Genomic DNA, 23,649 nt, shown 5'->3' with positions numbered 1-23,649 from the left:
AAAGCAGGATTAGAATCTCAGCACTTCTATATTGTGAGGGAAAGTATGTTCCTGAATGACTTTTAAAAAACTTAAACCTTATAAAAAATGCAAAGAAAACTTCAAAGCTCCTATGTTAAATGAGCGCAGTACATTGGGAATGAGTTTTCAACAAACAATTTATGTGCCAAATTTATTTAAATCTAATGAAATCTTTTAAAAAGGAGATTGAGTTATAATCTGTCTTTTTTCAGACATGTTTGTTTATATATTGTCTACTCTTACTGATCTATTTTGTTGTAAAGTGTGACTTTTTTTTAAACACAATACTGGAGAAGTAAGTACCTTTGAACTGTTAGCCTGTCATGTCTCCACTGTTCTCCTGTTTCCTCCCTCCTGTCCAATCATTTATCCATTCCTCCTGAAGCCCTGAAAGGGCTCCAATTCTGTCTGAGCCAGAAGATCTTTCTGCTAGGTTTCCCTAACATATCCTGAAAATGTACACAAAAATGCCATCAGTGCCCACACGCAACCAGATTGCCCCTGTCAAGCAAACACACCCAGCCCAGACAGTCTCGCTTACTGGATGCAAAGTAGACTTGAAAAGTGAAACGATACACAGAAATTGCAACCCATCAGTGACACCGCTTCATGAAATTTTAAAAAGTAATGTGTTATAGTCTATTTGAGGATAGCATTTAACTTTGCAGCCCAAAGAAAACTGTTGTATTTTCTAGTATGCATACACCAATTTACAAGAAAGATGTAACATGATCGAAGCCTTTCTTTGCCTGAGTTTCAGAAATTTGAAATGGAAGTTACCCATGTAGTAATAATAGTCATGCAGAATATAAACAGCTAGGTATTTTAAAGTTTTATGTGACCAAATATATACTCTTGCATTTTACATTTTTGTGTCTTGATCATATCCTATTAATGTAAAAGAACTTATAATTATCATGATTTTTCCATCCTTGCACAGATCAAAGGTTACATTATTACTTACTTGCATACAAATTAAATTGTATTAATATTCCCATGCTTAATCAACATATTAAATAAATGCATAAACAGATAATTAGTTTTCTTCTGTGTAAAGTATCACCACAGTGTTCATCCCCAATGTCTTCCTTCACAGTTCAGTGAAAGAGGGCCATCCTGCAGACGTGTCTCTCTCTTCCTCATTAATTACATGTGATGGGCCCTTTCTCTACAAGATCAATCACTGTGTCTAATACAGTCATTGACCTAAGACCTTCTCTAACTGAACCTCTCTTTGTGCTTCCACCAGCTCTCTCAAACAGGGAGGATGTCTCCCTGTCAGAACCACAGTGTCTACCTTTCCATTGAGAGATGAGATCATATTGGCATGAACCAATAGGCAGCAATAAAGAGGGTGGATTGCAGATGGCTGGCCATTGTGTCTCCAGTGACACAAATAGACATCTACCTCATTAGTCTGGCTCTTCACCATGTATCTGTTCTCTTCTAGTGGCTGTAAGTTTCCATCCAATTTTTCTTCACAATTCAAAAGCCACTTTCATTCTCCTATTCTTGCTCCTGTTTCTCATCTGCTTATTTTACCCTTTATGAGGGTAGCTTGGGATAAAATAAAGCATGCAGATGATCAAGATTAATACCCAGAACCATAATATTATTGATGATAACATTTGGTTTTATTTATCTTAAAATAAGACATATAGGATTAATGCAGGGCCTTGTTGTCCCTTCTTGGTCCAGGAAAAGTTTTGACTGACCTTTTTCTTTTACATTAATCCTTAATTGCCTATTGATAAACCCAAACAAGCAGCATAACCATATCAAGAATCTTTGAAGGCTATTTTTAAGGATATACAGAAAAGAAAATGTCATCAAAAACAGTGCAAAGAATGTTACAATTTCTCATGTCACTTGTTAGCCTTACCTTCGAGCAAGCAGATTAATATTTCAGAATGTAATACTGGATCTTCTCTAATATTATAGGTGCTTTTTTTTTGTCTTTCGTTCTTTCTTTAAGTCCTTGTGATCATCCTTTCCTTCATGTTCTCTCCTCATGAAGAGCTGACATTGCCAAGTGGACATGTTGAGTTATTGTGCTGGAGGCGGTAGTACTCTGCTGTGTTTCACAGATGATCATTTCCCAATTCTACAGCCGAGGAGCGCAGGCCTGCAGTAATTGCTGCAATGCATCCAGCAGCCAGTGCTTATCTGATGCTGTGACACGAATAGGCCCAATTTTATTGGTCTCACACCCTATGTAATTACAGCAGAGCTTGCATCATTTCCTGCAGAGAAGATGACCATGAGGGTGTCACCCTAGGGTGCTTGATGCTGATTGGATGCACAGTGTGGCCCTGAGCAAATAAATCACTTCTCCTCTGTTCAGAGTAGAAACATAAGCCCTATGGGTGACCAACAACTCCCATCATAGGCACACACATACACACACCTCGCTTAGCGCAAACAATTACTGCCTTGATTCCCTAAGCACTAATCAGAGCCAACACAAGACACATGCAGCATACTGGTGAGATCATAATTAAAACCTCTCTCCTGGCATATTATGTGGCATATCCCAAAAGTAAACTCTGTGACTGTAAATATACATCACACCAAACAACCACAACAATAGTTACTGTGCTGATACTTGTGCCAGGAGGAAGGGTTTTTTATTATTGTTAGTTTCCAAAGAAATATATAATATTTGATAAATCCCACCAGCCACTATGTGATTAAACACTTAAAATAGTCAACAAAATCACTCCTATTCAAGTGGTTTACTCTTAGTTGTGAAATCTGCCAACAGCTCTACACTACAATATGTCTAATGCTAGCCTATTTCTTAAGTTATACACAAAGAAAGCAATATAAGTTTCTTCCATAGGCTTTTAAATCACTTTAATTAAACACAATCAACTTAGGACTTGGACTTATTGTATAGAGCCTCAAGAGATTCAAGCAAAATGGGACAGCGAAAGAAAGATTCATTTTAGTAAATGAACAAAATTGTTTCTCATAAGGCTCCTTAAACTTATTTTGTAATTAAGATGATGTAATGAGGCTTTAGTCTAATTAGCCCATTGGACCCTCATTTAATATTTAAAAAAAAAACAAGAGAATATGAATTCGACTTGTACAATAATTATTTGGACCTCATTAGCTGCTTTCACACAAAAACACCAGGAGATGTCCAGGAGAACGTTTTTGATTTTTATTTTACACGCATTTGCTTTATAAACAGGCAGTTGACAGTGGGACATTTTATTCTGGATAAGAACTGTCATTGTTATAACATTATGTTATCAATTCAAGCTATAATATAATAAAATTTTACCAAAACTCTGATACTTGAGTTTCTATAAATCTATTCTGTGAATAAATTTAATATTGAAAGTTAACTAAAGAAGTGTCTTGAGTAAAAGATCATGTGGTATCTTCTTTTTCATACAAGGACAAGGTTGAATCAGCATTTACACCAACTCTTTACTCCAGATGTAAAATTCATACACGTACTACTGCTTCTGTATTTAAGCCATTAGACTTCATTCAGCCTGACAACGGCAAAAATATGCTAACTCTGTCTTCTTTGACTTGGAGATGCAATAAGCAGTTATATTTGCATATCTATAAAGCCTTGGACAGAAATTGCAGTCATACATCACATGCATGTTGCATTGAAACCACTGTACATGGGACATTACGAGTAGCTTAACAGACTGTCTGCTTTTTCAAGTGATAGTGGTTTTTAAAGAATAGTTTCTTTTGCAGTATAGCATGAATCTGATCTGGCAGAATGATAAGGAATAACTGTCCCTTTTCTCTGAATTTTAATAAGTGTCTACGTTGGTGGTTATATAGATAATTGTAATACAAGATGCTACTATACACACATATATATTGGAATTCAGAGATTTTTTACTTTTATTTTCAGGTTAAATTACACCTGTAAAGCTGGAATAAATCTATGTTAACTTAACAACCATGGCAACATAAAAGACACATGGAAGTATGAGGACAGCAACGTATGACAACGTTTGAAATAGATAGCCCTATTCATGTATGTAAGGAAGCATCAATGGGCCTATATAAGAGCTAAAAAATGTCAACCTTTATAATTAAAGGCCTTATATATGAGGAAAATTGTTTTACATTTGTTTCTATAGCTTACAAGAAATGATTTGTTATCAGAATTCTTGCTGCAACATTTTAGACCAACTGGAGGCTTTTTAAAGGATTTCTTTTGGGACAGTCTGATAAAAAGCAATTCCAGTTATCCAATCTTAAGGAAATCAATGGCTGTTAGGCTATAGCTGTAACTGCTGTTGCTAAATAAGCCATTGCAAACAATGCTTGAGATGACATTATTATCTAGGCTACAACATAATAGCAGCTCCTAACAGAACCACTGTGTGGTTTTCAAGCCTTGGTAATGTTGCTGTGGACCAAACTGTTAAACATTCACACACTACTTTTTCATCACAGTTTAATCTTTACATTGCAATGTTTTCAAGTGTTTCATTTTGGATTAAGATAAACTTTAGTTTGTTTATGTTCCCATTGTAATCCTCTTCTAATCAGACTATTAGAGTATCTAATTGTTCTATGGTATGATCTGGAACACTACAGGTAGATTGAAAATGAGAAGGCAGTATTTTGTTGGGTTTTTTGCTTGTTTTTAATCTAGGAAACATACAGTTAAATGTTCTTTTGACTTTTTCTTCTGTGTGACTCTTAAAAAGGCTCTTTAATAGCTATACCACATAATACTATTTGTAGCTATGCATCTAGAGTTAGTTACAATCAGCTAACAAATGTTTCTAGATGTGTGTTGATACATCTACTTTACCTGGACACAGGTTAATCGGGCATTACAGTGTCAATAACATTAAGTTTAAACAAACAAACAATCGTATGTCAGAGCAGACGATAAAAATGAACATGAGTAATAAATAACCAAGCTAAATCGATTGCTTCATACCTGCAGTGACAGTGTTGGATGATCAGTGTTCTCATAGCCTTTGTGTCACTGTGATCAGAGAGGACAGGTTTCTGCATGTTCTTTCACTTCCTATGAATGTATATTTTATGAATACTGAAGGGAAAAATATTAAGGATAGAGCAAGAGAAAGAGCACATGGTTGAATAGCTGCTCAAAAAAAGGATTATATTGATGTCTTTTGATCCCTCTCACCAGCTCCTCCCTGAGCCGCCACCTCATCGTGGTGGAGGAGTTTGTGCGTCCTGACAATCCTAGCGGCTATGTTGTCGGGGGCTCATGCCCCTGGTAGGGTCATCCATGGCAAACAGGTGTCTAGGGGAGGGACCAGACGAAGTCCGGCTCAAATCACCCCTATGATGATGAGAAAGCAAGGACCAAGGTTTCCCTTGCCAGGAGTGGGTCACCCACTCTGGAGCCAGGCCTGGAGGTGGGGCACGGAGGCGAGCGCCTGGTGGCCGGGCCTTTGCCCATGGGGCCCAGTCGGGCTCAGCCCGAAAGGGTGACATGGGCCTCTCCTCCCGTGGGCTCACCACCTGCAGGAGGGGCCATAGGGGTCAGGTGCAGTGTGAGCTGGGCGGCTGCCAGAGGCGGGGATCCTGGCGGTCTGATCCTCAGCTGAAAAAGCTAGCTCTAGGGATGAGGAATGTCACCTCTCTGGCGGGAAAGGAGCCTGAGCTGGTGCGCGAGGTTTAGCGGCTCCTGCTAGATATAGTTGGACTCACCTCGATGCATGGCTTGGGCTCTGGAACCACTGTCCTTGAGAGGGGCTGGACCCTCTTCCATTCTGGAGTTGCTCCCGGTGAGAGGCGCCGAGCAGGTGTGGGCATGTTCATTGCCCCCTGACTTGGCGCCTGTACGTTGGGGTTTACCCCGGTGGACAAAAGGGTAGCCTCCCTCCTTATGCACCAAATAGCAGTTCAGAGTACCCACCCTTTTTGGAGTCCTTTGTTGGGGGTGTTGGAGAGCACTACTTCCGGGGTCTCCCTCGTGCTGCTGGGGAACTTCAATGCTCACGTGGGCAATGACAGCGAGACCTGGAGGGGCGTGATTGGGAGGAACAGCCCCCATATCTAAATCCGAGTGGTGTTTTGTTGTTGGACTTCTGTGCTCGTCATGGACTGTCCATAACAAACACCTTGTTTAGACACAAGAGTGTCCACATGTGCACTTGCCACCAGGACACTCTAGGCCGCAGTTCAATGATCAACTTTGTAGTCGTGTCGTCGGACTTGCAGCCGCATGTTCTAGACACTCGGGTGAAGAGAGGGGTGGAGCTGTCAACTGATCACCACCTGATGGTGAGTTGGCTCAGATGGTGGGGGAGGATGCCGGTCAGGCCTGGCAGACCCAAGCGTGTTGTGAGGGTCTGCTGGGAATGTCTGGCTGAGTCCCCTGTCAGAAAGAGTTTTAACTCCCATCTCCGGCAGAGCTTCAACCATGTCCCAGGTGAAGAGGGGGACATTGAGTGGGAATGGGCTGTGTTCCGTGCCTCTATTGTTGAGGCGGCCAGCCGCAGCTGTGGCCGTAAGGTCGTCAGTGCCTGTCGTGGCTGTACCCCCCGAACTCGTTGGTGGACACCCGCAGTAAAGGATGCTGTCAAGCTGAAGAAGGAGTCCTACCGGGCCTTTTTGGCCTGTGGGACTCCAGAGGCAGCTGATGGGTATCGGCGGGCTAAGCGGAGCGCAGCTTCGGCGGTCGCTAAGGCAAAAACTCGGGCATGCGAGGAGTTTTGAGAGGCCATGGAGAATGACTTCCGGATGGCTTCGAGGAAATTCTGGTCCACCGTCCGGCGGCTCAGGAGGGAAAAGCAGTGCTCCGTCAACACTGTGTACAATGGGGATGCGGGGCTGCTGACTTCAACTCGGGACGTTGTGAGGCGGTGGAAGGAATACTTTGAAGACCTTCTCAATCCCACCAACACGTCTTCCGATGAGGAAGCAGTGTCTGAGGTAGCTGGTGCTGGCTCTCCTATCTCTGGAACTGAGGTCGCTGAGGTGGTTAAAAAGCTCCTCGGTGGCAAGACCCCGGGGGTGGATGAGGTCCGCCCAGAGTTCCTTAAGGCTCTGGATGCTGTGGGGCTGTCTTGGCTGACACGCCTTTGCAGCATCGCGTGAACATCGGGGACAGTTCGAACCTCGGAGTGAGGAGGAGCAGTGTGATTTTCGTCCCGGTCGTGGGACAGTGGACCAGTTTTCGCCTGAATGAGTTTTCTCCGCAGGGTGGCCGGGCTGTCCCTTAGGGATAGGGTAAGAAGCTCGGTGATCCCGGGAGGGGCTCAGAGTAGAGCCGCTGCTCCTCCACATCGAGAGGAGCCAGATGAGGTGGCTCGGGCATCTGGTTAGGATGCCTCCTGGACGTCTCCCTGGTGAGGTGTTCTGGGCACGTCCCACCAGGAAGAGGCCCCGGGGAAGACCTAGGATGCGCTGGATGGAGTATATCTCTTGGCTGGCCTGGGAACGCCTCGGGATCCCTCCAGATGAGCTGGTGAATGTGGTCGTGGAGAGGAAAGTCTGGGTTTCCTTGCTTAGGCAGCTGCCCCCGCAACCCGACTCCGGATAAGTGGCTGAAAATGGATGGATGGATGGATGATCTCTCTCACATAACATGTACCAATATTAAAACACCATTCTGTTGGAATGATTTAGACTTTATTGGTGAATTCTTCTGGTAAGTGTTTTTGTGTTTTAGTTTTGGTTTGGTTTTTGAATTTGTTTTCGTTTTGGCTCTGTTTTTATCTGATTGAAAAGGATTATTCCTGTATCTAAAAGGCTTATCGTGGATAGAAAGTGGCTGCAAACAAAAAGGCCAATTCCAATTATAACATATTACAAGATATGAACATGGAATTACTAATTGTACCAATAATAAGAAACAGATTTAGTTTAAAGTGAAATAATAAATGAGGAAAAGTTGTCTTTTTATCATCTTATCTGCAATGTGATGCATCTCTAGTGTATAATGTTACTAGAATTGAATTAATTTAAAAGAAAAATATGGAAAAAAAGGATGATTGAATTTTTACATATTTTATCTGCTACTTTTATAAGCTTTGGATTTTCCATCCTTCCCCCTCAGAAGCCATGCTATTATGCAAAATATATAGTTTGATCTGAAATAATGAAGAGGGACACCATGCTGTGTATGGTCTGTAGAGTTAGAGCCTTCTGTTTCAAACATCGACCAAAAACTTTTCTGCTGTTTACCCATGCTTGCCCATGTATTGGACTGGGAAGGCCTTCTGTAAATGCCTTCTAGGTCTTACTAGAGAATCCAAGATTATCCATAATATGCTGGCCATGCCAGATGGGATAAATAATGCCTCAAGGTCTGCCCTGGGGTCTCCTGTTAGTGGGATGTGCCCCAAAATATCCCCACAGGGAGGCATCCATGAGGCATCCTATCATATGATTGAAACACCTCAACTGGTTTTATTATGTGTCTTTGTTTTATATAACAATTTTATTTTCCCTCAAGGAGCTCTCATGTTGTAGCTGCAGCAACCTGCATTTTTTTATGCAGAATCCACACCAGACATTCCCCTTTAAGATCAGCTGCTCTCATGACACTACAAGCATGTTTGCCACAAGCAATGATGCCAAGTTATGCATTTCCACAATTTGTCCAGTATTAATCATCTCTAGCTGGTGAATACATTTTCGGTTCATTTCTTATATTTCCCTCAACCTAATGAATGAGGATGATTTCGGGATTTCAGTTCATTATCCCGTGATTCACCAAGTGTTCAGTTCATTAGTGACTATGTCTGAGGTTTTTCATTTGTTAGTATTTTTGTGCTGACATCGACAAAAGACAGAGAATCTAGCACTATCTAAAAGCCAGAGAAAGGTTGACGCATATCTGCATGGGTGTATGGTCAAGCTTATGAAGCCTAATAAATGACTGTGTATACTGCAGTGCATAAACCTATTTTCTATGGATTTAGCGTAACTGCATTAGTACTATCTAGTTTATATGTTTAATTGGAGGAACTCATAAAGTAAATGCATAATGCATGCATCTGTTGTCCTGTTAGATTATATGGGTTACTGTAAAAGAAAAAAGAAAAGAAATAGAAATAAAAACAGACAAAAGGTAGCCTGTAAATGCCCTCCTGACAGGTTAATTCCATGTATGTGATTTGTAGCTAAAAACACAGAGTGAGTGTTACTCACTGTGAATACATCTGCTGGAACAGCCGCTTCAGAAAGCCATAGCTTTATGCTGGTTTTTAGTGTTTATGACACAGAAATCCAAAAGGATTCCAGTGATGGTGCATCCTTTTAGCACACAGAGTAAAACTTTTGTCTCTCTCTCCTGGCAGTGAGACTACTTACACAAAGTCTGTTTGCCCATGCGTTTGATGTTTGTACCACTACTGCTGATCACTTTCTTATATACTCTGATCTTTCTTTTAGAAACTTCCCTGTTTTCCCAATAATAGGCTGCACCACACTTCTAGCTGATAATTTTTTTCCCTAAAGAGCAATGGTTTTTAAACTACCCTGTGGCTCAACTATACTCTAGAGGGGAGGAGATTAATCCAGTTTTATTGTCAATTTGTGAAAATAGTTGCTCATATGTGAAGAATATAAAAGTAATTTGACAAAGATGATGTAAGATGATGTAAGGTAGAACTAGATGTCAAGTTTATTAAATCATTTAATTGACTCTGTTCAATATGGATGTTTCAGAGTACCTGAAGCCTGCCTAAGGTCACAAGGGGACTTTGAAAGCTTAAGGCAAAGGCATTGATGTATTTCAGATCTGGCCTGAAATTCTGCAGGCTGCTGAAAGTTTCTTCATTTCAAAAGAATTTAGTCAACAAAATGGGAGGTGTCCCCACTGATCTGACTCCCACTAAGACGTGACAGGTGCGTGCTAATACTATCCACATGTATGAGTCCTTTCATGGTACTCATCTAACCACATAGAGCTAAAATATGAGTGAAAGTAAACACCATTAGTCATTTGATCAGTTTGAATTTGGCTTTAAGTCAAAGAATTTGCATATTTCCCCTTTTCCTGCTTATTCACAGACAGGATAAGGAGTCACTGCAGAGTTTTAGAGAGATCCTGTCAGTAATGTGACAATGTCATCTCTGCAAATAATTTCAGTCTGTGTTCTGCAAAAAAAATATTTGAAGAATTAAGAAATAAGAAACAGAAGAAATAGACTGTAATGTCTCTCAACATGAGAAAGCTGGGAGGATCAAACGTGATGTAGCTACTGTTCTCAGTGGGAGAAAAAGAAAGAAAAGAAAAAGAAAAAATATATCACCAAGCCATCACTGAGCTTATGTCATGCACTCTCTTCCATAAGTTTTGTCTGAGATGTGGTTTTCCTGTCTTCTCTATAAACCTTTTATGACGAGGGACGGAAACAATGTGGATATGAGAACACGTAGAGTTGAGAAATGCCAAAGAAAAACTGGATGAATCAAATGTGGTGCAGTACTACAGGATAAACAAGAGACTTTCAAAATATAAAGGACATGATGAAATTAAGGAATGAGCTAAAGGCCGGAAAGCATGATGTTTATGGATAGGATTGGACTGGTGCATAGAAAAAAAACTTGTAAAATAATTTAAATAGATAAAGGAAAGTGAATAAAAAAACATCAGTTAAGATATATATATATAGTCCCTATTATCAACTCATGAAGTCACTGCTGCTGCCTGTTTCAGGCCAGAGGAAAGAAGAGCATGACACACTTTCTTGTGTTAGCCTCTGTTGAGCTGTGCCTGCAGCATTCTGTCACATCTGGTAACATAAGCTAGCCAATGCAGTTGCCAAAAAATGTGAATTTGTCCCTTTTGTTAGTATATCTGACACATAATATCTTTGCTTTATCCACGGGCTGTTTGCCACTTCACTGACTTGATGTTATTTTGGGGTTATATTTTATAAACTGTAATATTTTCAGTTTATAAAACAGACTAAATGTCATGCAGTTTGAATCTGTAGTCCACAGAAAACAAAACTATAAAATGTAACTTATTATGGAATTTTAACTCATTATTAATCTGAGAAATTGCACGACCTACAAATTTAACAGGTTCAAACTGGCCATTTTTGATAAGTTAATCTGTTTTTACACATTGGCTACAGGTGGCACAGCTGATAACCTGCCTGTGACAGATCTGTCATTACACACTTGGACTGTCTGATCCCAGTAAAGTAGCTGTACAAAAACATGCCTCTGTGCTATTGTGAACATCCTTATCAGTGCATACAGTGCAGTAGTTTGAATTCCAAAAAGAAAAGAAAATTAAATCAATGTATTTAGTCCATACTGTCAGTAGTTTTAATAACCCAATTAAAATCGCTAATTAATCTTTCTATGATTGACTGATTTCTGTTTTAGGTCATCATGGATATTATGTACAGAAATAAACTTTGGGGAAAGCCATGGACTAATACATGTCTTATTTTATATTGCTGTGCAATACTCAAGTTATTTGTAACTGATGGCAGTTTATAGTTTCAATGTTCAGTACAGACTTCATGAAAACGTCATGACTTGATTCAAATTTAAATTTTGAAGACAAAATTTTACTAGGCTTGGAGCAAACAACTTAATACGATTAGAGAAAGCTGAATAAAAATCAGTCACAAAGTTAGACATAACAGTTTCTGTATTGCAAACGTCCCTGTATGGAAGGAACTGTGTATTACTTTTATTGAGTGGACCCATACTATGTCAGGGCCAAGTTTGTTTTAATGGATTGTTTTGAAATTGTTCTGTTAAAAACAATTGATTTTTCAAAGAGCAATAACTTTACGGTAAGCCACTCAACCACAATCACATTTCAAAAGCATCTATTAAACATTTGATTATGATTGTGTATAAATTCACAAATGTCTGAATGGCTATGGCATGAAATAAGAAACAGAGCAGTCTGCTTCCAATACAAGAATTTGTCTATCACTTTAGAAGCAAATATTCTCCTGACAATAAAAGTTGGGTTTGATTCTTCTGTTTTACTCTATTTGACAGACTTGCAATGACACATGAATTACAAAATCGTATTTAGCTGATTTCAAAGTCAGTGAAACTGGTGACTAACTAGTAATCTGTATGAAATGACAGTTTGTGTTTTGTATGACAATTACGTTGAGTCTGGAAAAGTAGTTTTTGTGCCCATAATAACATAACCATTCCCGAGCTGTGGAATTTCTTATTGTTTTCCTGAGCAACATCTTGCTAACTATGAAGGGATCTGAAAGGTGCACCAAGAAGTTTTTATAATTCTAACTAGTTTACATAAAAATATAGAAAAGGAATTGTATCTGATAAGATTAGAGGCATCCACATTAAAATCAAACTGATGAAGTGTAAGCACAAGCATAGTGGACTCCTGATGAGAGAATAGCAACCCTTTCTGTAAGTTCCACAACGTTTGCTATGTTTCCACAGCTTCACAGGTAAACCTATAAAGTAACCAAAGGATTCTTGTTCTGCTGTTACAAAGCCAGTGGGGACACAGAGGGGCGTCTTCTTTCTGATGAAAGAAACTGATGTGCAATCTGGTTGTAGATGTTTTTCTATTGCCTGCCTTATGGCAAAAGGTATGTCACTTCTTGATTTCAGTCATTTTACGATTCAAATGAGTTGTGCAATCACTATAGTGAACCTTTCCTTGTCTATCAACCTGTACAAATATAAAAAGTCTTGATGTGGTCTTTGCTAACAGTATATAGTTAACATGCATTTGTGACTGTACTATAATTCTTTTGATCTTATGTCTACTTGGGATTTGGCTTGTTATAAATATAAGAAAGCAGATGGGTTATATTTGAGAATTAAATACATTTTCCATAATGTGATCTATGACCAATGTTTGATTTGCATACTATGTAATAGGCTGACTTTTGGTGGCAAATATTTATTAGCCTACACAAATGGGGTCACAAATGTTATTATTCTCAAGTACTATATTTACATGCTAGGTGTTGCCTTCAAAGCTGGATTTACTCCCCTGTAATTGGTTGGTTTGTGATTATGTGTTTCCAGGTTTCTGGGGCTTCTTGCTGAATTTGTGCAGTTACCACGGAAGAGAAACCGCAGCATGACTCGCATGACGCTTGAGTGTGAGAGCATATTACACACAGGGTTTTTATAGATGTATGTTACTCTGCGTATGCATGTCACACACAGTGACAAGGTATCAAATCACTTTAAAAATGCAGGGAGTTTTCAACAGCCTTGCCTTGTAAAACCAAGCAAGGTTTAACTCTCTAATATAGCAATATCTGGCAACACACACCCACAAACTAACACTCACTTAATACCCACTGCGGGCTGATGTGTAATTAAATATTGACAACGCCTAACCAGTTCAGTCCTACATTTTCTTGTATGTTTAATAGGAGTAGAAATGTGGATGACAAGAACTAGACTGTATATGTGGCAAATCATTAATATTCAGCATGAATACTAGATGGAAGCTTCCTCCAATGAAGTGCTACTACAGACCTCTGGTGCTCTATCAGGATGTCTTTCTATCCTCACATGCTGTAAAACCACATAGGTGCACGGCTGACACTTCCTCAGCTACAGAAACATATTACATTTTTTATTAATAATAGAAAAGTAAAATTTTCAGTAAAAAGTCAGTTTTCATCATCCTGTTCCTGTTTGGACACATGTTCATGTTTTATAGATTGATGTCAATTTAATTCCCTTATATGCTACACATTTTATATCCAGAGCATAGACTTTTTCTGACCAAGCTTACCTCATTTACTTCTTTAACTCTCTTTGACTCTTACTTAGATCTCATGACATAGATTAATAACATTAGCATTAGACAGAGGATGTTAATTAGAAAAATCAACAAATTAATCAGCACAGGAGGGATGCAAGTGTGGGGAGGCTGTTGTCTATCAGCAAGGTCTTTGCTGTACATTTGGCTAGACAAGAAAATCCCCATAGCAACACACTGGAAAAGGGCAGAATGGAGCAGATGGCTACCCCCTTACTCTCTTCACTGGTGTTTGCCAGACAGTCGATGCAACAGGTGTGACAAGATGTCCAAGCTGGATCACGTCCCAGTCCTAGGTGTCCCCCCCCAGCCCCCCCATACTTGGGCCTCCATCCCTGCTCTCATTTTTTCAACCTCTTTCTCCTTCCCTTCCTCTTTGTTTTATCTCTGTCCTTTCAATTCCTGCTCCCTTTGATTACCTCAAGCCAAAGATCAGTTGGCTACATTCACAGGCGAGGTGAGGGGAAATCAACTGCAGTGGAGGAGAAATCTGACATATCTGTTAGCCTGAGGGGCCTGTCCAGGTGACTGCTTTAGTAGTTGACATCCAGTTGCTGACGGGACGGATGCTAAATAAAGACAAGACGACTTGGCTGTGATGTTTTTTTTAAGCCAGCATGAAAACCTGCCAGAAACAGGGATTTTGTTATTATAAAACACTGAAAATAAAATTGGCTAAACAGTTAAATGACTTCTTTGTCACCCAACTAACACCACTGTGAATAGAAGCAACAAAAACCATTGAATTCAGCAGTGCAAACACTTCAAGGTCTAACAAGCATTTGTTGTATTTTCTCAAATAATTCTTCATGTAAGTTAGTACAGTTCATACAAAGAAGCCTTCATGCACACGATGAAAGGAAACATAATTCAATTGCAATGACATCTTGAAGCCTTTCAGGCTGCATTATGTGCAGAACACTGTCCCATAAAGTGCCTTGGGGCAGATTTTCATGCTGGTACAAATCAGTGGCAGTGACCCTGTACTACTAGGAAGGGAGTAATCTTGGTGGATGAAAGATGTTTCTTAAGCCTTGAGCCTGGTGATTTTATAATTATGTTAACTTCGACAAAAGCAAAGAACAGTTTAAATTTCCTTTAAAGAAAAATGAATGCAGCTGAGTTAAGCAACAAAATATGAATATGAATATTTACCATTTCCATTAATTTATTTATTTTGTATATTTGCTGTTCAAGTTTGGAAAGTGGTAATGGAGTTAATCGGTGCGAGGGGGAGGGCACACCCCAATCACAAATCATTCACATAGAACCATTGTTGTTTAAATTCAAACACACCTGCACCATGACCCTCACATCTTCAGCCATTTCCTGCACTTCCCTCCACATGGATTGTGGATGGGTGGATAGTACACAAAATGTTAGTGTTAAATTCACCCAAAAAATATCTTGTACTTACTCCAAATACCTAGAGAGCCCACCAAAAACTAATTCTGTATCTTATTTACTGTTATACTCTTGTTTGTTTGTGTGTGTGTGTGTGTGTGTGTGTGTGTGTGTGTGTTTGGCAAAATGAGAAAGTAACAGAACAGAGAGACTTGCATCAAGAGAAGCTGTTTTAAATGGCATGAAATTGTTTAAAATCTATTCTCCAGTTGGGATCCATATAAGAAAAAAATAACAATAAATAAATAAATAAAATCATATTTCTCCATTGTTTAAAAAAACTAAGACACTGGCTCCTCTTGCCAAACATCTCTATGCATGTCTTGTTTCAGGGAAATTATGGAACTTCTTCATCTTACTTTGCTTTTTCTGGATAGATTAAGGAAATGGCAAGAAAATGACCATTTTATCTCCTGCCAGCTCAGACTGAAATACCAACATGGCCACTCTTAAACACAGCAGGTGCTGAGACCCTTCTGGGTCCAGGAAAAAAAATGACTAGCAGCAGCATACAGCGCCCCAGAGCACTAAGTGGCACTTCAAATGGCCACGATAGCTAACAAGTCTGAACAACTTAACAGTGGTTGGTCCTTAATGGAGCCCAGAGCCTAAGCCATGATTTATATTGAAATTATATAAGCTGTAGTTGTGAGCCAAAGGCTTGCATGCTAAGGTGTCTTGGGTGTATAATTTTCCCCTTTAAGTTCAGCAAAGAAACACACTGAAATTATTTTTTGGTTTAACAAAAATATTATACACTTTATTTTGATTTAGGAAGTTCAGTCACCTGATGTATGAAATGGTTTAACATCCATTGTTAAAACTTCTGTAAAATGGCAAGCATAAATAAAAAAAGTCTTGCATCTTTCAAATTTTGCACATGGCTTCTTGTACAGAATCTGTCTTCAGGAGCTTCTTTTGTTCACTGTTTGACTCTTCATTATTGGGATGTTTGGAGACTGGGATGTTTTGCCTGTCTTGCAAGAAGTTCAGTCCTTCACCAATGAATCCAGGTGAAAAAAACATTTGCAAAGAAAATTGTGATAGAGTTGCACCATTTTTTTTTTTTAGGTTTCGGAATACAATTTCAATGTTTTTTTTTTCTGTAAAAACTGTTGAAAAACATTTAACACCTCTATGTCTCACTGAGTTTAAATGTCTGCTTAGTACTACAGTTGGTCCTCTTATTATAAGAACTTAACTTCTAAATTTCAACAGCTTCTCAGCCACAGACTGTGACAGCTGTCTTACTCTAATCAAGTTGGAGGTACTGCTAAGAGGATTTCTTTTTTTTTTTTTTTTTTTGGATGATTTGCATTTTTCTTTGAATTCCTTTCAAGTAAACTGCTTTGAGAGTTGTAAGTATTTAGAAATACATCCTCAATACAATATATAGCCTTTGTCACAAATGAGTCTCCCTTTCTCTGGCAAACGTTGACTGTCATCTGGAAGGCTCAGCTTTTAAAAAAAAAATTTCCGCCAAGACATAACCATGTGCTAGACGTATCTTGAACAACCACAAAAGATTTCTTGACATTGAAATAGAAAAAAAGTAAAGATCGAAGAAGCATGGGTGAAAAACAGAGACATTAGGTGCACTGGACAGTCTTAATTATTTTTACACTTTTGTTCCACAACAATGCAGATCTGTGTTTCCTATAACTTTTTTTTTTACCGCAGCAGTAGGCTAAAGGAACAACAGCAGCAGTAACAAAGCAAGCATATCACCTTCACCTCCTCATATTTTTAGAACTGCCCCCAAGTGACAGCCAAATGCTACAAGTACATGTGTGTTTGCAAGACTGTGTATACAAAATTATACCATGACCCTTAGCGGTTTTTACAAGGCTGCTGCCACACACCTTGTAAATATTTCAAAAGATTAATCTGTCTCCAAGTTACATCCAACTCAAAATAGTAGAAGTGAGGTGGGTTGTTGATGATGGGTCCATGCTTGGGAAATTTCCCTATAATGCCAGTAAACAAGGCTTTATCAACTAAAACATATTTGAAATATGTTTAATAAACATGAACAAGCAAAGAATTATTTGAAATGTAAAATTTTTTTCACCTAAAACTCCAACGATTTCAGTTAACTTTAGTTGAAGGTTCAAATAAAACATACTGTATATCACACTAAGTTACAGATACAGTGCACTGAAAGAAAATGTGTTTTTTACATGTTCTTCACAGAAAATGGGCCAAGGCCAGTGAGTCTCAGGTTGAAACAGTAATTCATGGTATGAATTTTCTTTTAACAAACGTGGAAAACGCATCCCAAAGAGCCAAGCACCACACAAAGGTTAAAAGAGGCTTCAGGCAACAGCAGGAGCATTGTAGAAGGCTCTCTGAGTAAAACTGAAGTGCATCTCTCCTATCAGTGCATCAGAAGGACAACTCAAAGACACATTTAAAATTCACTCTTCAGCTTTTAGAACATAATTCATGCAGTGCACTGCAAAGGGAAAGACATTTATCTAAACTTGTTAAGCCCGTGTGTTTTAATTTATTGTTGCAAACCAACAGTCATTTTGTCAGTCACTGTAACAATCCCTGTGGCTGTTCACAAACAAGCGACAGTACGCCATATAATCATTTATATTTAGCAACCAAAAGAAATAAAAAATAATAATAAAGAGAAAAAAACAGAAGCAGTACGATGACATAAAATAAGGACTTATCCGCTGATCCACACACACTTTAAGTGTTCTGAGGATGAGGCAAAGAAGCCCCTACAGAACCTCAGACTTCCAACATTAGATGAAAACGTGCTTTTTTTTTTTTTTTGTTTGTTTTTTTTTGTTATCATGCAGGTTTACAGCAGACGTGTTTTCTGTTGTGTATGTAGATAACAACAACGAGCTTCTCCAAAATAAGAGTAAATTGAAAGCTCACTTTTGCAGAGTAAAATATGTTAGTTGTGAAACTGTGGCCTCGTACTGTTTCTCTTTGGCATTTGTTTCTGTGGGGTTTGTGCTATTTGAGATGCTGAGGAGCCTGTTCTTGTATTATGAAACAGCATATAAAATGTTCTTCGATCCTTTCACAGCTGATGTATTTGTACTTTTTTTTTTTTTTTTTTTTATACGTTTTTAATTCATTGAACTTCAACTTTGCGACTCAGCAATGAGAGCACCCTGAATGTCAGGGGGTACCCAACGCGTGAATATGCAACATCGCCTGATGAAGTCTCAGTGCATCCGTTCATAATTATTATGCTCCTGATGCAGCGCATGTGGGAGATGAAACATAAGCAATACTTTATAGTGAAAAGTATTGCTGCCAACCTGTGATGCCATAATACAAAATTTGATGAGTCATTTTACTGCCATCACAAATTCTGGTTCATATTCAATATTTTTTTATCATTTACAGTATGCCTTTAAAACTTTAAAAACTCTGGCACCTAAAGGGTTTATATAGAGTAAAAGTAATGCATCCAATATTCTTGGGGTTGATAGATGAGACTATTTTTACAATTCTCTTCCCTTACCGAAGACAGTTGTGCTAACAGCAAGGTGAAATGAATTAAAAAGCCATATTTGTTCATGGTTTTTTTAATGTTTGATGGAACTGACTAATGGAGTTGACGCTATTTAAAGATTTAATCTGCTGCAGCCTGTCTTGTGCTGCAGACATGGCATATCTGCTACATGTTCATAAAGGTTTTTATTCTTAATTAGGTGTATGTATATGATTGCATTTTTAGATGGCATATACTTTGATATAGTATACAAAAGACCAGAAAGTTAAATTGATGTTTACAATTTTCTGAATGAAAATTGTTATCTTTTCTTATTTACTCGAATGAGATGTAAAAAAATGCAAACCAATGCAGCACTCTCAAAGGCTTTATTGTAAAGTCATGCATTGCCATTATTTCTCACCTCTGGTCATAACAAATTAGAACTGAACACAGTTTGATCCAAGGTAAGAGGTAAAGCTCTGACTTTAAGTAAAGAGTCATGATAGTGTACAGAGGCCTTGTTTTAAATCAAGGGTTATACTATCTAATGAGGAGCACAAGGCCATGTTAGAGAGAACCACAGCACCTCTGATCCAGCTTTCATTGTGACAAGGTATGGTTTAAAAGGTTGAGGAAAGCATGGGTGGGCAGAGAGTGAAGTGCTGTAATGCTAGAACTACATGAAAGACCTTTTATCCCATTATCTTCCCTTATATCTATCCTATCACACTGTCAAATGCTCTCCTTAACATCTTCTGTGACTCTCTCTGAAAACCTATATTCTGAGGTCAACCTCACATTTCAACAAATACTAAATATATGGGTAATTGTTTTTGTTCTGGTTTATACAATATACAGTCTCATCTCACCCGTTATTAATATGTAAAAATCACAAAAAAGGAAAAAAATTACGTGCTACAACCCATTTAAAAAAAAAAAAAATCCAAATTAAGGAACCAGCTAAGGGCCCATTCATGCTCCCTTTGTGTGTGTAAATAGATACGTCTGTTTCAAACATCAGTGCTGGAGATCGTCCAGACCGCCCGGGTTTACTTCCTGGACTTCCTGAGGCGATGCAACGACTACAGAGGTACTGTCTGAGGTGGAAAGCCGCGTGACAAAGCTGGAGATGGCAAACGAGCAGCTTCACAAAACAAACAGTGAGCTGAGAGAGAAGGCCGAGCGTCTGGAGAGTCACAGCAGGAAATACAATCTGCGTGTTCTGGGCCTGTCAAAGGATGCTGAGAGAGGTAATCCTACAAAGTATATGAACACTTTATTTAAGCAGCTGTTTGGAGGCAGACTACAAGTTGAACCTGAGGTAGAAATTGCACACCGAGTTGGCCCGCAGCTGAAGGATGGAACAAGAGCAATGATCGTGAGGATGCAGCGCTACGTGGTACGAGAGGAGATTCTGAAAGTGGCGCAGAAGGAACGCAAGTTGAAGCATGGAGAAATGTCACTTCAGATCTTCCCTGACCTGACTGCTGAAGTGGCAAAGAAAAGGGCTGCGTTTCGGGATGTGAGAGAGAAGCTGAGGAGAGCTGATGTGAGACATGGAATTATGTACCCGGCTACGTTAATTATAACTGTTCGGGCCGGACAGTCGAAGAAGTTTGTGGATCATAGGGAGGCAGAGGAGTATTGGGATTCGGTGATAAAACCTGACCTGCAGATTCGCAATTCTGACTGAGTGGACTCTGATAAGGGAAGATCGCAGGTATAAAGTAAGGATTAAAGACGAAGAGTTGAAAATAGGACTAAATGACTAAAGTAATGACTACTGGTAAAGAGTCAAGTTGAAGGGAGGAGGGTTCATGGGTCAGAATGGCCATACTTAGTGATGATTAAGAAAATCAGTTCTTGTCTGCATTTAACTAGGAAGCTTACATGCCTGCCTTGTTAAATTAACGTGATTTGAGTTAAAAATAGAAAGAATAAGAACCAAATGTCGGGATTTGAAAGATGGTGAGACTTCTAGTTTAAACGTAGATAATTATTTTAGGTTATGGAAACAGGCTCAGGGAGGTTATTTAAAAATAAATGCATTTCAGTTGAGGAAAATTAAATAAACCACTAATTAAATAATAGGAAAGGGCTTGGCTTCGCTTTTTGTAATTGGGCGAGTGGCAATTTTTGTGACAGTATTAAATGTTGGTAAATGTATGTGTTTGTGTTTATATGTGTTTTAATGTTAAGTGTTGTCTTGCTAGCTCCACACGTGAATCTATCAAGGTTAGAATGAATGAAAAGTATTTAATTTTTGATGTCATATAAGTTACCAAAGAAAGGTTTAAAAATGGCCCATATAAATATATGTAGTATCAGGAATAAACTAGATGAAATAAAAAACATAATTTTGATAAATAATTTTCATATCTTAGCAGTATCAGAAACACATCTTGATTCAAGTTTTGAGGATACATCATTGATGATAGATGGGTTTAGTATCTACAGGAAGGATAGAAATGCATTTGGGGGGGGAGTCTGCATTTATGTGCAGAGCCACCTACAGGTAAACATCAGGTGGGATTTAATGAAATTGGACATTGAAGTCCTCTGGTTGCAGGTGCATTTAAAACATCTTAAACCAAATATTGTTGGATGTGGTTATAGGCCACCAAGTGCAAATGCTGAATATTTGGATAGGATATGTGATATGTTTGATGCTGTATGTAGTACAAAGTATGAAGTATATTTTATGGCTGATATGAATATAGACTGGAAATCTTTGTCCTGTCCAATGAGAAGGAAATTGTGGGATGTTTGTGCAGCTTTTGGATTATCCCAAGCAATTGGTAGGCCAACAAGAATTAGTTTTAATACTAGTCATGAGAGAGTGGCAACATGTATTGACCATCTTTATCTAAATACACCTGAAGTTTGTTCTAAAGCCATCTCAATGCCTATAGGATGTAGTGGCCATAATCTAATAGCAATTGTTAGGAAAACCAAAGTGCCGAAAAAAGGTTAAAAAATAATTAAAAGAAGATCTTTTAAAAATTTTGATAAGGAGAAATATATTACTGATGTGATGAATAGTAATTTATTAAATATTTTGCTACTGGGTGATCTAGAAGCTCCCTTTAAGGTATTCAATGAAATCCTGATGAGAATTATAGATTGTCATGCACCTGTGGTAAAATCAACGGTAAGAGCTTTTAACTCTCCGTGGTTAGACAAGGACCTGAAGCAATACATGAAAGAAAGAGATCTGGCCAAACAAATGGCGTTGCTATCAGGATTAAAATCAGATTGGCAAATTTATTGTAAATTAAGAAACTTTGTTACAAAATTGAATAAGAGTAAGAAAAAACAGTATTACACTAACATTATTCATGGAATTAAAAATGATAGTAAGAGATTATGGAATACTTTAAATTATTTGATTAAAGGAAATAACAAATTTATACCATCGTATTTAGAAGTAGGAGGAGAGCTTCTAACAAGTCCTAAAGAAATCGCAAACCATTTCAATAACTATTTTATTGAAAAGATTGACAAACTGAAGAGTACAGTGCAGAATACAAATAATGATATCACAGTGAGATCAATAAAGCAGATTATGATGAACAAAAATTGTATTTTTAATTTTAAAAGTGTGACTACATCTAAAGTGGAGTTGATGTTAATGACTTGTAAAGATAAATCACCAGGGGTTGATTTTCTAGATGGAAGGCTGTTAAAACCAGTTGTTTCTGTCATAGCTCCAGTGATTACACATATAATTAACCTATGTTTCACAAAGAACAAATGGCCACAAGCATGGAAAATTGCAAAAATTGTACCAATACCAAAAGATAAAAAGATGCAGTTCTCTGAGCTAAATAGTCGACCCATAAGTCTTTTACCAGTTTTGGGTAAGATTATGGAAAGAATTGTTTATGAACAAATTCAGTTTTATTTTTCCAATAATAATTTGTTTACTAACTTCCAGCATGCTTATAGGGAAAAACATTCAACAGAAACAGCATTAACACAAATGGTGGATGATTGGCACAATAATATTGAGCAAAGGAAAATAATCGGAGTTGTGTTTCTTGATTTTACGGCAGCATTTGATATTCTAAATCATGAGTTGTTATTGGAAAAATTAAAATGTTATGGTTTCTCATCATCTGCATTATTGACAATTCAAAATTATCTGTGTGACAGACAGCAATTGGTTTATTTGAATGGGAGTGAATCAGACATCAAATATGTTAAACATGGAGTACCTCAAGGAAGTTGCCTTGGGCCTCTTCTGTATTCAGTTTTTACAAATGATTTTCCCTTAGTATTACAGAAAGCTCAAATGGCAATGTATGCTGATGACACAACAATTTACTTATCAGAAGCCACCATCGAGGAACTGAATGCAAATTTAAATTACGAACTGAAGTCTGTAGTAGAGTGGATTAATTGCAATAGATTAATGTTGAATGTGTCAAAGACTACTAGCATGGTGATCGGATCTAAACACAGACTGCATTCAAATCCCAAGCTTGAACTTACCATTAATAGTACACGAGTTCAACAAGGAAATGAAGTAAAATTGTTAGGTGTAATTATTGACCATAAACTATCCTGGACTAAGCATGTTCAGAGAATACTAATAAAGATTGGAAATATTTTATCTATGATTAGAAGATGTTATAAATTCTTCACACCACAAACTTCTAAACAGGTATGTCAAGCTCTGATTTTGTCACATATCAATTACTGTACAGTTGTTTGGTCCAATACATCATTAAATAACATCAGGAAACTTCAAATGGCACAAAATAAAGCAGCAAGAGTGGCCCTCTGCTGTGGAATACGGACAAACATAAGTAAAATGCATGACCATCTTCATTGGCTAGAGGTGAAATATAGATTATTATTTCTGTTGATGGTCTTCATTAGAAACATAATTACTTCAAAAAAGCCTACTATTTTGTATAGTAAATTGTCCTTCAGTTCAGAGATGCATAACTATACAACAAGACATGCTAGTGGAGGTTATTTTACTTTGCCAATAAGCAAGACAGTTGTCAAATCTACAGTGATATTTAGA

General features: G+C 38.2%; 1 long non-coding RNA gene across 1 annotated transcript; it reads right to left on the bottom strand.

The window, feature by feature from the left end:
• Window positions 1–941: 941 nt before the first annotated feature.
• LOC121643006 lies at window positions 942–21,914 on the bottom strand. Its single transcript, XR_006011022.1, has 4 exons — window positions 21,814–21,914; window positions 12,178–12,187; window positions 9,477–9,480; window positions 942–952 (listed from the first exon to the last, which is right to left on the bottom strand). It is a non-coding gene; the product is annotated as an uncharacterized LOC121643006 (long non-coding RNA).
• Between the last annotated feature and the right edge of the window lie 1,735 nt (window positions 21,915–23,649).

This window comes from Melanotaenia boesemani, chromosome 1 (assembly GCF_017639745.1).
Source record: "Melanotaenia boesemani isolate fMelBoe1 chromosome 1, fMelBoe1.pri, whole genome shotgun sequence".
NCBI lineage: Eukaryota > Metazoa > Chordata > Actinopteri > Atheriniformes > Melanotaeniidae > Melanotaenia > Melanotaenia boesemani.
This window is presented reverse-complemented; position numbering and strand designations above follow the sequence as displayed.